Consider the following 10,945-nt stretch of genomic DNA (forward strand, 5'->3'; position numbering starts at 1 on the left):
GTTCAGGAAATTGCCCCTACCACTGCATCATAAATGTGCTATGCATGTTTTTGGTATGTTGGTGGATATAAATAAGGTAAAATTTTACTTACTTCTCCTAAGATTACACAATGTCCCACATAGACTCAAATAAGTTTCATAATTTCACTTTATCATCTCTGAAGTTATGGTTTCTTTAACAATTTTCTCATGCCAACCATTTTGCTATTTTAACACTTGAAATGGCGATAAATATTTTTTTTTTGGCCAACACGGTTAAAAAGTCGTTGACATTAAAAGTAAATAGGATTATGAAAGGTTGTGTAATGTTAACAAGCCTCCTTGAGGTGCATGGAATTCACTGTATATATAGTATATATAAGGAATTATTACTAATACATGGGCTTAAGGCCCAAATTTTACTCTAAAATGGAAACAAAGCCTTGATTTTCTCTAAAAGGATTGACCTAGGGAATATTTCTCTAAAATGAATTCCACTTTATGCTTTATACCACAAAAGAACTTATATTACTAAATTGACCCAAATTAATACAAAAAGCCTTAGATTATAAAATAAAATTACAGCAAGGTCTTTGGACAAAAGATTTAATATTTTTTCTTTTCGTTTTAATTTTTTCACAGTAAATTAAAGTTATACAGTAACTTAATAAAGACTTATAGACTTCTTTAGACAAAAGATCACATATATAAATTAAATTTAACGAAACAGTATAGCTCTGATACCAAAATTGAGACGGATCCGACCAGATAGAAGCATGCAAAATAACATAGAATCAATTTAACAATTAAATCATAGAAATGACTGCCGAACCTGAGATCACTCTGATAACGCCCTGTAAGAATGCCTAAACACCGACAAAGAACAGGCCAACAAGCCAACAGTTCTAGTCAACTCACAGAAGAAATTGCTAAATTAAACTAAGGCTGCTTGTACTGGTTGGAGTATGTGAAAATTCTAGGATTTACACTGTCTGGCTAAATAAAATCTATATATTTGATCTATTTGTCGACATAAATCTTTTGCCTGAAAGTACTGAAAATACTAAATAAAGAAAAGGAATTTGTTGAACAGGAGCAAATTGGATGATTTATTTCATGGAAAATATATACATGAATACACACTATTTATATATGGATACACTCTCACACTATATGTTACAAAGGAAATATACTGAAGGAAATCACAAAAGAAAACACACTAGAAACTGAAGGCTGGATGCTTGATGGTTTGAGACTTGATGGCTTCTAAAACTCGATGATCCTTTCTAGAGTAGAAAGGCTTCTTTTTATAGCAGAAGAGAGGGATGAATCGACAGTTGAGCTTGAAGATGCTGCATGGATGGTTGAGATTTAAGATGCTTTAGAGATAAGATAACATGAATTATTGTTGAACTGTTGAGGTCGTCTTTTGGAAAATTATATCTACTTTTGCTGTTGCGAATCTGCTTTCGGTGGATATGTTTTTAACTGTACACTATTGAGGATCTACTTTTTCTTGGATGTTGAAGTTGCCTTTATCTTTAGACTGTGGAGAATCTACTTTTCCTCAAAATTCGTGCATATTATCTAAATTTCTGTCGGTTGGGCTAGCTGGTGAGATATCTCCTCTGTGCATGCGGGCCAGATATTCATCAGTGCTGTCTGGTGAGCTAGTTTCTTCATTTCTGTAGGCCAACTCAAGCTGTTCTAACAACATCTTTTCTTCATTTATTATATCTTCAATTTCTGGGGATATGATTTGAAGGAGAATTGGACTTTCTAGCATAAAATTTTGGGTTATTTTCTGTACAAAAGCAATGGCTTGGTTTAAACGGTTGGAAAAATTACACAAAGAATTTAGATATTCTAAGGGCGTATCCTTGGGTATAGTGACACTGTAGATCATTCCTAATTCTAACAGTTTACTTAGATAACAGATGGTTGTTTTTGTAGAGAAAAGGGTTTTTCTGGTTACTTCAAAAAGAATAAAGAAAATAGGATCTACATCTAATAAGATAACGGACATAGGTATCTGGGTGCCTGTTTGTATAAATCGTAGGAAAAAATTGTTATATCGGGTTCCTTTGGGTGGACTGTTATTTTTGAGGTAGATTTGGATATCAATCCATTCTTTGAAACCATCAGACTTAATCTCTTCAAGAATAAGCTCTTTGAGATCATTAGGGAAGAGCTTAACTTGTTGTCTTAGGATTTCTCTGTAAGTTGAGGAAAAGAGGGGTAGAAGCTTAGCATGCTTGGTTTGTATCTGCAAAAATTGAACTTTTTGAAAATTTTCATCTTCATTAGTTATTTGTTCGGAAATGGTTAGTTCTGTGGGGTTTTCTGTTGATCTTTGATAGGCTAAATTCAACTTTTTATAATGAGATATAAGAACCTCATGCTCTTTTTGTAAATTCTGATATGCTGTATTAGTTGATACAAAATATTCACTTAAGGTATTTAAATTTCTGACGAGAGTTCTATCGGGGTTGTGTCTAGAAAACCAAATATTATCCAAAATAAGTTTTTGGTCAGGAAAAAGATTATGTCTAGTGCGGAACTGTTGAGCTAGGTTTTGGATAATTAAAAGAGGATTAGAAGTGGCTGGTATAAGACTATAGCTATTGTTGCTTTTGATCTCCATTCCTGCAAAATTTAATAATCGATTAGTAAACGAGATAGAATATCTGCTAAATAATTATCTTTTCCTCTGACATGTTCATATATAGGTTTAAAACCTCTTCCAGTAATACAGTCAATGAAGGAAATCCATCGCTTAGCAGACATCCGCTGTTGTTTTGCTTTATTTGCAATTTAACTATATTATCACAATCTGTTCGTATAAGAAATTCTTTATCGAGGAAATCCTGAAATTTTTCAATAGAGTTGGTTACTCCTAGAATTTCTAGATCTGTTGAGGGTAAAATAGATTGTGCGTTATTAAAAGTTCCACTAGTATGGCGACAAATTTGTTCTTCATCTCGAGAAGATTCTTTTGTCGGTCTTTGAAGAAGTAAGCCTGCCCATCCTTGAGCTGATGCATCTGTTTGAATAATTTTATAACTTTTTTCAAGTGGGAGTTGTAAAGGTTCTAACTGAGAGACTAAAGATTTAATTTTCTTAACTAACTCTATATCTTGGATATTGAAATACTTTTGACCATGTTTTCCTAGTTTTGAATATAAAGGTCCTACCAATTGTCCTAATTTGGGAATAAAATTACGATCATAGTTTAATAATACTAAAAATGCTTGTAACACCTTGGTTTCTTCTAATTTATCAGGAAAATCTAAAATCTTTTTAACAATATGAGATTGTAATTCTATTTTTCCATCTTTTATGTATAAACCTAAGAATTCAATATCTTATTTTTCTAATATCATCTTTTTACTACTTATAATGAGTCCTTGTGTTATAAACTCATTGAATATAATTTCAAGATGTTTTCTATACTCTTCTTTAGTTTGACTGAAGACTAAGATATCGTCGATGTAAACACAACAGAATTTTGAGTGTTTATTAAATATAGTATCCATTTTACGCTGAAATTTTTGTAGCGCATTTTTTAATCCAAAAGGCATAACAAACCACTCATAATGTCCTTTAGGACATGTGAACACTGTCCATTCAATGGATTCATCGGCCATCCGGATTTGCCAAAATCCTAATTTACAGTCAAATTTAGAAAACCATTTTCTATCTTGGATTCGATTTATTAAAGCATCTTTATTAGAGATTTTATAACTATCATCATAGGTATTATCATTTAATCTTTTATAATTTATAATCATACGAGCCTTTTTCTCTTTTTATTTCGGCATGATTTTTAATCATAAAAGTTAGACTTCTATGTCTACTTTTACTTTTTCTTATTACTTTTAGTAATAATAGTTCTTTAATTTGTTTTTGGAATTCTTCTTGATCGTCTAAGGTATGAGGATTATCTTGTGTCTTTATAGTTATAAAAGGATTTATTATATTTAATTTTGCTTCAATTTTATTTTTATACCAGTGTTTCTGGGGGTCTTCACCTAAAATTTCTGTGGTTTCAACTAATCTTATGAGATTATCAATGTTTAATTTGGGGTTTTTTAATACAACTTTATTATTAAGGAAAATCTTTGGTTCATCAAGATGACTAAGAAACATTAAGGTTTCAGAAACATCTTTTAAAAATTCGGATACATTAAATAAATTTTCAGTCGTTTCTTCTGTCATAGGTAAGGTATTAACATATGTAATGGCTCCTTTATCTTTTTGAGGAATAAAAGGATCTCTAGATGGAATAAAGGTTCATTTCTTAAAAAACTGTAAACCTGTAGGGATATACATAAATCCTCCGATAAGTGAGTTTATAAAATTTAATCCTAAGATGAAATCATAGGTACTAGGAATGTTATTAACTACATAAGTCTGGGGTAAAACAAACTTTTCATTATTAATTAATATAGGAATGTTTTGAACACAATGGGTTATTGGAAGTTTTTCATTATTATATTGGCTTATGATAACATTATAATTTAATCTTACTAAAGCTTCGTCTAGGACTAAATGTTTTTGAATGATACTTTTAGATGTGCCAGTATCAAGCATAGCTGAAGTTTGAACTAATTTTTCTTGAAATTCTAATGTCACTGGGAATTGAATTAGACTAGATGGTTTATATATTAAATTTATAGATTCAACTAAAATATCTTCTTGCTTTATGACATAATAAAGTTTTACAATGATTTTTACAATAATGACCTTTTTTAATAGATGTATTGCACTGTTTACAATTATAAGAAGAAAATTGAAAACTAACTAAGTTATACTGACATGATGGATTACTTATAGTGTAAACGAAATCTTCTAGTGAATGAAGCCCTTGTTCAAAGTCTTCATCGTCTTTATCATTATCAAAGTTACTATCTAAGCTCTCGATACTATATATACTTTCATTATCATCGTCAGAGTCATAAATACTTTCTAGTTCATATAATTCTTCTATCTGTTCTTCAATATCTTCAAGTATGTTGATCTTTTCTTGTATCCTTTTAATAGGATTCTGTTTGTATCGATAAGGGCAATTTGGTCTAATGTGTCCTGGATCTCCACAAATAAAACATTTGCAATGTCTTTCTTTTGTGGGTAACGTGCTTACCTTATTATCCTTGTCTTTCTTGTCTTTTTTAACTTTATTTATCTTTTGCTTCTTATACCAAGGCCGCTTTCTGAATTGCCTAGGGTTAGTTCTAACATAGGGTTTTTTATTACGAAAGTTCTTGTAGGTTTTGCTTTTACACAAATTATATTTTTAAGGTTTATTATGCTTATAATTATAATTTTTCTGAGGCATACACCCATATTAGGGTGGAAAATCTATTTATCTACACATATAATAAAATTGTTTTTTGATTTGTTTAGACTCTTTACGTTGTCGACATTCTACTTTTAACATGTTATATACATGATTAACTCTATCTCCTATGGTTAGAGTATCACGTCTAGGATTTTCTAACCATTTTTCCCATATTTTAGTTCCTACGCTTCCAGGTAACTTCTGAAGATATCGATTAAGTAATGTTTTATCACCTGTTTTACTAGTGGCTACAAAATACTCAAAAAACTTATTGGTATAGTTTTCTATGCATCTAAAATCACAAATCTGTAGTAATTCTAAATTACGTAAAGCTTCGTTTTGTTTTATTAAGGTGTCATCTAATAATCTGTCTTCACCAATTAATACTTTTTTAATGAGGCTTGTAAAGCCTTAAATGGTAAAATTATCACGTAAGATGGCATAATCATTTGGATAAATAGCTTTATAAGCCTGCCACCAGTCATGAATGGTTCCTCTTAATAAGGTTTCACAATAGGTTAAGGCTTGAATTCTATTGTCAAAATTGGTCAAAATAGATTGCCTAATACAATCTTGTACCCAGTTTTCGATTACCTTTGCCCAGTCTTGGGGATCGTGTCTTGCTATGTCTAATATTGTTCCTGATGATTGCGCTAGTATATTTTCATAGTGTCTACAATATTGTGTTAAAGTGTACATATCTGGTATATTTCTATTTTCTATATAAGTTTCACGTGAGGGATTTAATCTTTGTCCAGTAGTAAAGTCATCAGTTAAGGTATTACTACCTGAGGTATTAGTCTTTCTTTGGTCACTCATTTCTTGGTTGATTGAGTGAGAGCCTGTTCCTTCTGGTGTTTTCCCTTCTCTATGTTCTATTACATTTAACTCGTCTTTGACTGTGTTTAATTCTAATGCTGTATAGAAGAATTCAAATCCGACACTTATAATATTTTTCTTAATATCATCATTAGTTCCTTGTCCTAAATAAATACTTTCGATAAGTTGGTATTTAGATTCTGGATACTTGTCTTGTAATACTTCAAATTCTAAATTATCGAAATCGTACATTATTTTATCTAGAATTTCATCTTTTAATCTATCATAAAGGACATTTATTTCTTCAAGAGATTCTATCTATATTAGTGTTGTTAAGAAATCTTTTTGAGTATCATCAACTAAATTGTCTTGTCTTTTATAATTACTAAACCTTATGCTAGCATCTCCACTATTTGAAACATATATCATATTATTTGCGGGAATCTTTTTAGGTGTATTAGTAAGTTTAGGTAATTTTCATTTTGTTCCTTCATGGGTAATACTGCTTACTTTTCTGGCTTCAATCATCTGGACATATTTGTTACTAAAAGGTTTATCTATTTCACTAAATTGGGCTTTAAACTTTAAGTTATACTAATTAACTGCCTTACCTATAAATAAAGTATTAACTAATAAATTTTCAAATTGTCCGGTTATATTATATCTTTTCGTAGATATAGCTATCTTAATATGTTTACTGAATTCTTTGGTAGTCATCGTGTAATTAGGAATACATCCTACTATTGCGGCATTGTCGGCTAAGTCTATCTCAGCGCTGGCTATTTGAGCTTGTTAATGGTTACTCCATCGATCATCATAAATATAAGCAAGTGCTCTAGTTCTGGTTTCTGCTCTATTTAATCCTACTAATCCTATCATTATGATGCCTAATGCATAAGTTCTAAATTATTATCAGTTAGTTCTTGGCATGCTTCGAGTATTATAAGGTCTAAAATAACTTGATTGTTAACTGCACTTATTTTTCTTTGGCTAAAATGATTATATATCTTGCTCTGAAAATCTAATAAATTATTAGAATAAAGATTAATTTTATTTTTTACCTTCTTCATTCCTTGTTCTATATATTTTTTAGCATCATGTTCATTATCATATAAATCTTCTACTCTTATTATTTCTTTGGCTTTTCTAAGGATAATGGCCATTGTGGTATTTGCTTATGAGGTTGAAGTTGTAATAAATTTACACGCTTGGCTGTTGTAGGAGAGGACTGGTTATTAACTGACAATTTTATTTCTTTTATTTTATCTGATAATTCTTTTAAAGATTCTCTGGGAATACTTTCTTGTATTACTTCTAATTTCTCTTCAAGTTTATTAACTTTATCAGATAACTGGAGTAATAACTGAATTAAAAAGTTATTTTTGTCTAATGTGTATATTAGTTGATTGTAAGTCTATTTTAAAGTTAGTAAATCCTTTAGGTTCTTTATCAATTTTGTAAAGTTCAGCTAACGCAGTTAAATATTCAGGACTACTGGTGCTCATAAAACTATTGTAATAATTTTTTGAGATCGGTTTTAAGGGATTTTAAAGAGTCTAGGATTATTTTTTGGTTTTCAGCAATATTCTTAAGATCACTATTGATATCTTTAATTGCGACTAATATTATCATATTATCTAAATTATTTGGACTAGAATTCTGTATTACTTGTTCTTTAATATAATCTAAATTTTCTCCTAATCGTTTTATAGAAGTATCTAAATTATTAAAGTTAAATCTATTCATAAACTAAAATATTTTGTATTAATATAATTTGTATTAATATAATTCTAGATCTAAGTTCTTTAATTCTTCTTTGTAGACTATGTGTTGTGTCTCCTAATTCTAAAGCTATGTAGCAGTTCCTAAGTGCTGTTTGACAAAATTCTAATATTTGAACAAGTTGTTCTTTGGGTAAATTGTGCATAAATTAAACTTATAAGGGTGAAAATATAAATTCAACTTTATAAAAGATTAAAATAAAACTTGATTCATGTATTTATAAATATGTAAACTACGTTTGGCTATGAATAATATACCTACACTAAGATCACTTTATTGTAAAAGTCCCTATATATAATATGATATATAAATACAGTATATATAATATGGGTGTAAGAGTCAAAATGAAATCAATGCACGTGGGCCCTCAAAATGTATAAGAAACTAGTTTGATAAAAAAACCAGTGATGGCATGTCAGTTACTTTGTAGGTATTGCCCTTCAAATTTATTAAAAAATTTAATTGACTCTCTATGGTTTTTCTTTAAAAATACATTTATATATTGACTCAAAGTAGAGAATTAAAAAAATAAATTTAGTTTGTATCAATTTAAAAATTAAAAAATTTTAACTTCGAACTATTGTAATTATATTTCTAAAAGCTCAATTTTAATTTTTTTTTTTACAATTGATGTATATAATTTTTTAATTTTAATTACATAATACAAACCTGTCATTCCCTAACCTCAAATTTCTGACTCCTTCCCTGAGTGTCCTGGCATCAGACCTCCTCCTTCCCTGAATGTCCTGAATCAGACCTCCTCGTCAACCGCCGGACATCATTCAGATGGCTTCACTGACTAGTGAGGCCATAGCACATACAAGGTGTTTAACAAAAACAAAAGGTAAATTACATCGACCTCCCCAAGGGTTGTTTTAATTATGCTAAACTTTCTTATAGTTTTCAAAATTACACTGAGCTCTTCTAAAAAAACAAACCTCATAACACTAACCTCAATTGGACTAACAGTCAGTGTCATTTTACCAAACCATCCTTAAAAGGAAATAAATCTAAGCTAAAGTTAATATAATAGACAATATGACATTCAATAGAAAATAGCAAAGACAAAAAATGGTGGACCCACTTATATATAATGGAAGAAGAATGATGATTGATGATGATAATTATCAAAAAAAAAAAAAAAAAATATGAAGAAAGAAAAAGAAAAGAAAGTGTCATTTGAGAATGCAAACGAGGATAATCTAATAATTCTATACCCACCCTTAATTTCAAGAGTTGGAACCTAGTGATCTTATTGGCTTTTCTTCTATATCATGGTGAATTATTTTTGCCATTTTCTACCACCTTTGGCATCAGTCAAGTGCATGTGACATTTTTGGTATATTTTATTTATTTATTTATTATTTGTTTTAAACTAGACGAAAGTGTTCATTTATTTTGGAACGAAAGTAATATTTATTTATTATTAATTATTATTTTTTATACATTGTCTCTCGCACTTATTCGAAGCATCTTCATTTACTTCATTTTCTACCCACCTTTGGCATCAGTCAATTGCATGTGACATTTTTGGTATATTTTATTTACTTTTATTGTCTCAAACTAGATTATTTTGGAGCGGAAGTAATATTTATTTATTATTGATTATTATTTTTTAAACATTGTCTCTCACACTTATTAGAAGCATCTTCCAAAGTCCAAAGGCATGACGGATGTCTCCGCGTAGAGTGTGGAGACAGAATAGTTTCTGCTTTTAAACCACTGAATTCTTGATTTATTTATTTATTTATTTTTATTTTTCAGGACCCATTCCAATGTGATCTTTCTGTGCCCACTGGTCAGTGTTCTTCAATGCCATCCTCTTAATCCATCAAGAAACCATTTTTCAAATCAACAAGCCAATCTTTTTGAAACTAGACTGATTTTAGTTGAAGTTTCAGCAACTGAAAATTTCAGTTCTAATTGATAATGTGGAAGTCTTTTTTTCCTATCAAGAATGACATTTAACAGCACATGTAAATCACGGAATTTACAGAGAAAATTTAAGAAAAGAAGAAAATTGAAAGAGAAGATAAATTATTAATTTCGGGACTTTCAAAGGAGAATAATGACATTTTGAGATAAGAGTTGAAATTTAGATAATGAGTCAAATAAAATAGATTTTCAAATCCTTTCATTTCATATTTTTTCTTATTTGTTTTTTCAAATTTCATTTCTAAATGAATTTGAATTTAAATGAAATATGTGGTGTTATGGTTTAGCAGGATATAATTGGCTAACACACAAGCCGGATCTCTTGCATTGATTTAGTTCTGTGCACAATTAGCAAGGTCTCTCTTGTATTGATTTAGCTTTGACTTTTTTTAATTTTTTAATTTTTTAATTTTTTATTCTTTATACTTACGTAACACTAAATATCTGTAAGTCATTTTACTAGCATAAATCTTTATTTATAAAATACGTACGCAGTTAATCACTCAATGTGAGAAAATATTCTCTCCCTATTCGCAGTTTTGACATGAATGGTAGTATGAGTGCATGTGAGCTCGGACGGAGCCACTTATGCAGAGTGTCATTCCTTCTTCAAATCTTTTTATTCACATTCTATATTTAGGATTTTATTAATTTTTTTTTTTTTTTTTTATGGTCTTGTTGAGGTTAAGGTCGAGTCCATCGAGTGGGACGTGTAAAATAATTTATCGAAAATTGATGGATAAGTTATTTTTATTAAATTTTAATATTTTTTTTCTTGATAAATATTTTACAACAACCAAACACCAAAAAAAATAAAAAAATATTTTACTTCTAAACAAATGAATCCTTAATGTTAAATGTTCTTTGTTGATTCTTCATTTCTTAAGTTATCATTGTTCTAAGGGTTGCCCCTTTAAAATAAATTTCACAGTGACTTTTTTTTATTTTTTTTTTTAATTTTTTTAATTTTTATTTTTTGACATTTGGTTGATGTCAAGTTTATCGAATAGGACATGTAACACAACTTACTGAAAATTGATGAATAAATTATTTTTATTAAATTTAAAAAAAAAAAAAAAATTCCTTAAT

The sequence above is a fragment of the Cornus florida genome, unplaced genomic scaffold (genome assembly GCF_030987335.1).
Source record: "Cornus florida cultivar Cherokee Brave unplaced genomic scaffold, ASM3098733v1 CherokeeBrave_3.0.0_Hap2_Chr07, whole genome shotgun sequence".
In the NCBI taxonomy this organism is placed as follows: domain Eukaryota; kingdom Viridiplantae; phylum Streptophyta; class Magnoliopsida; order Cornales; family Cornaceae; genus Cornus; species Cornus florida.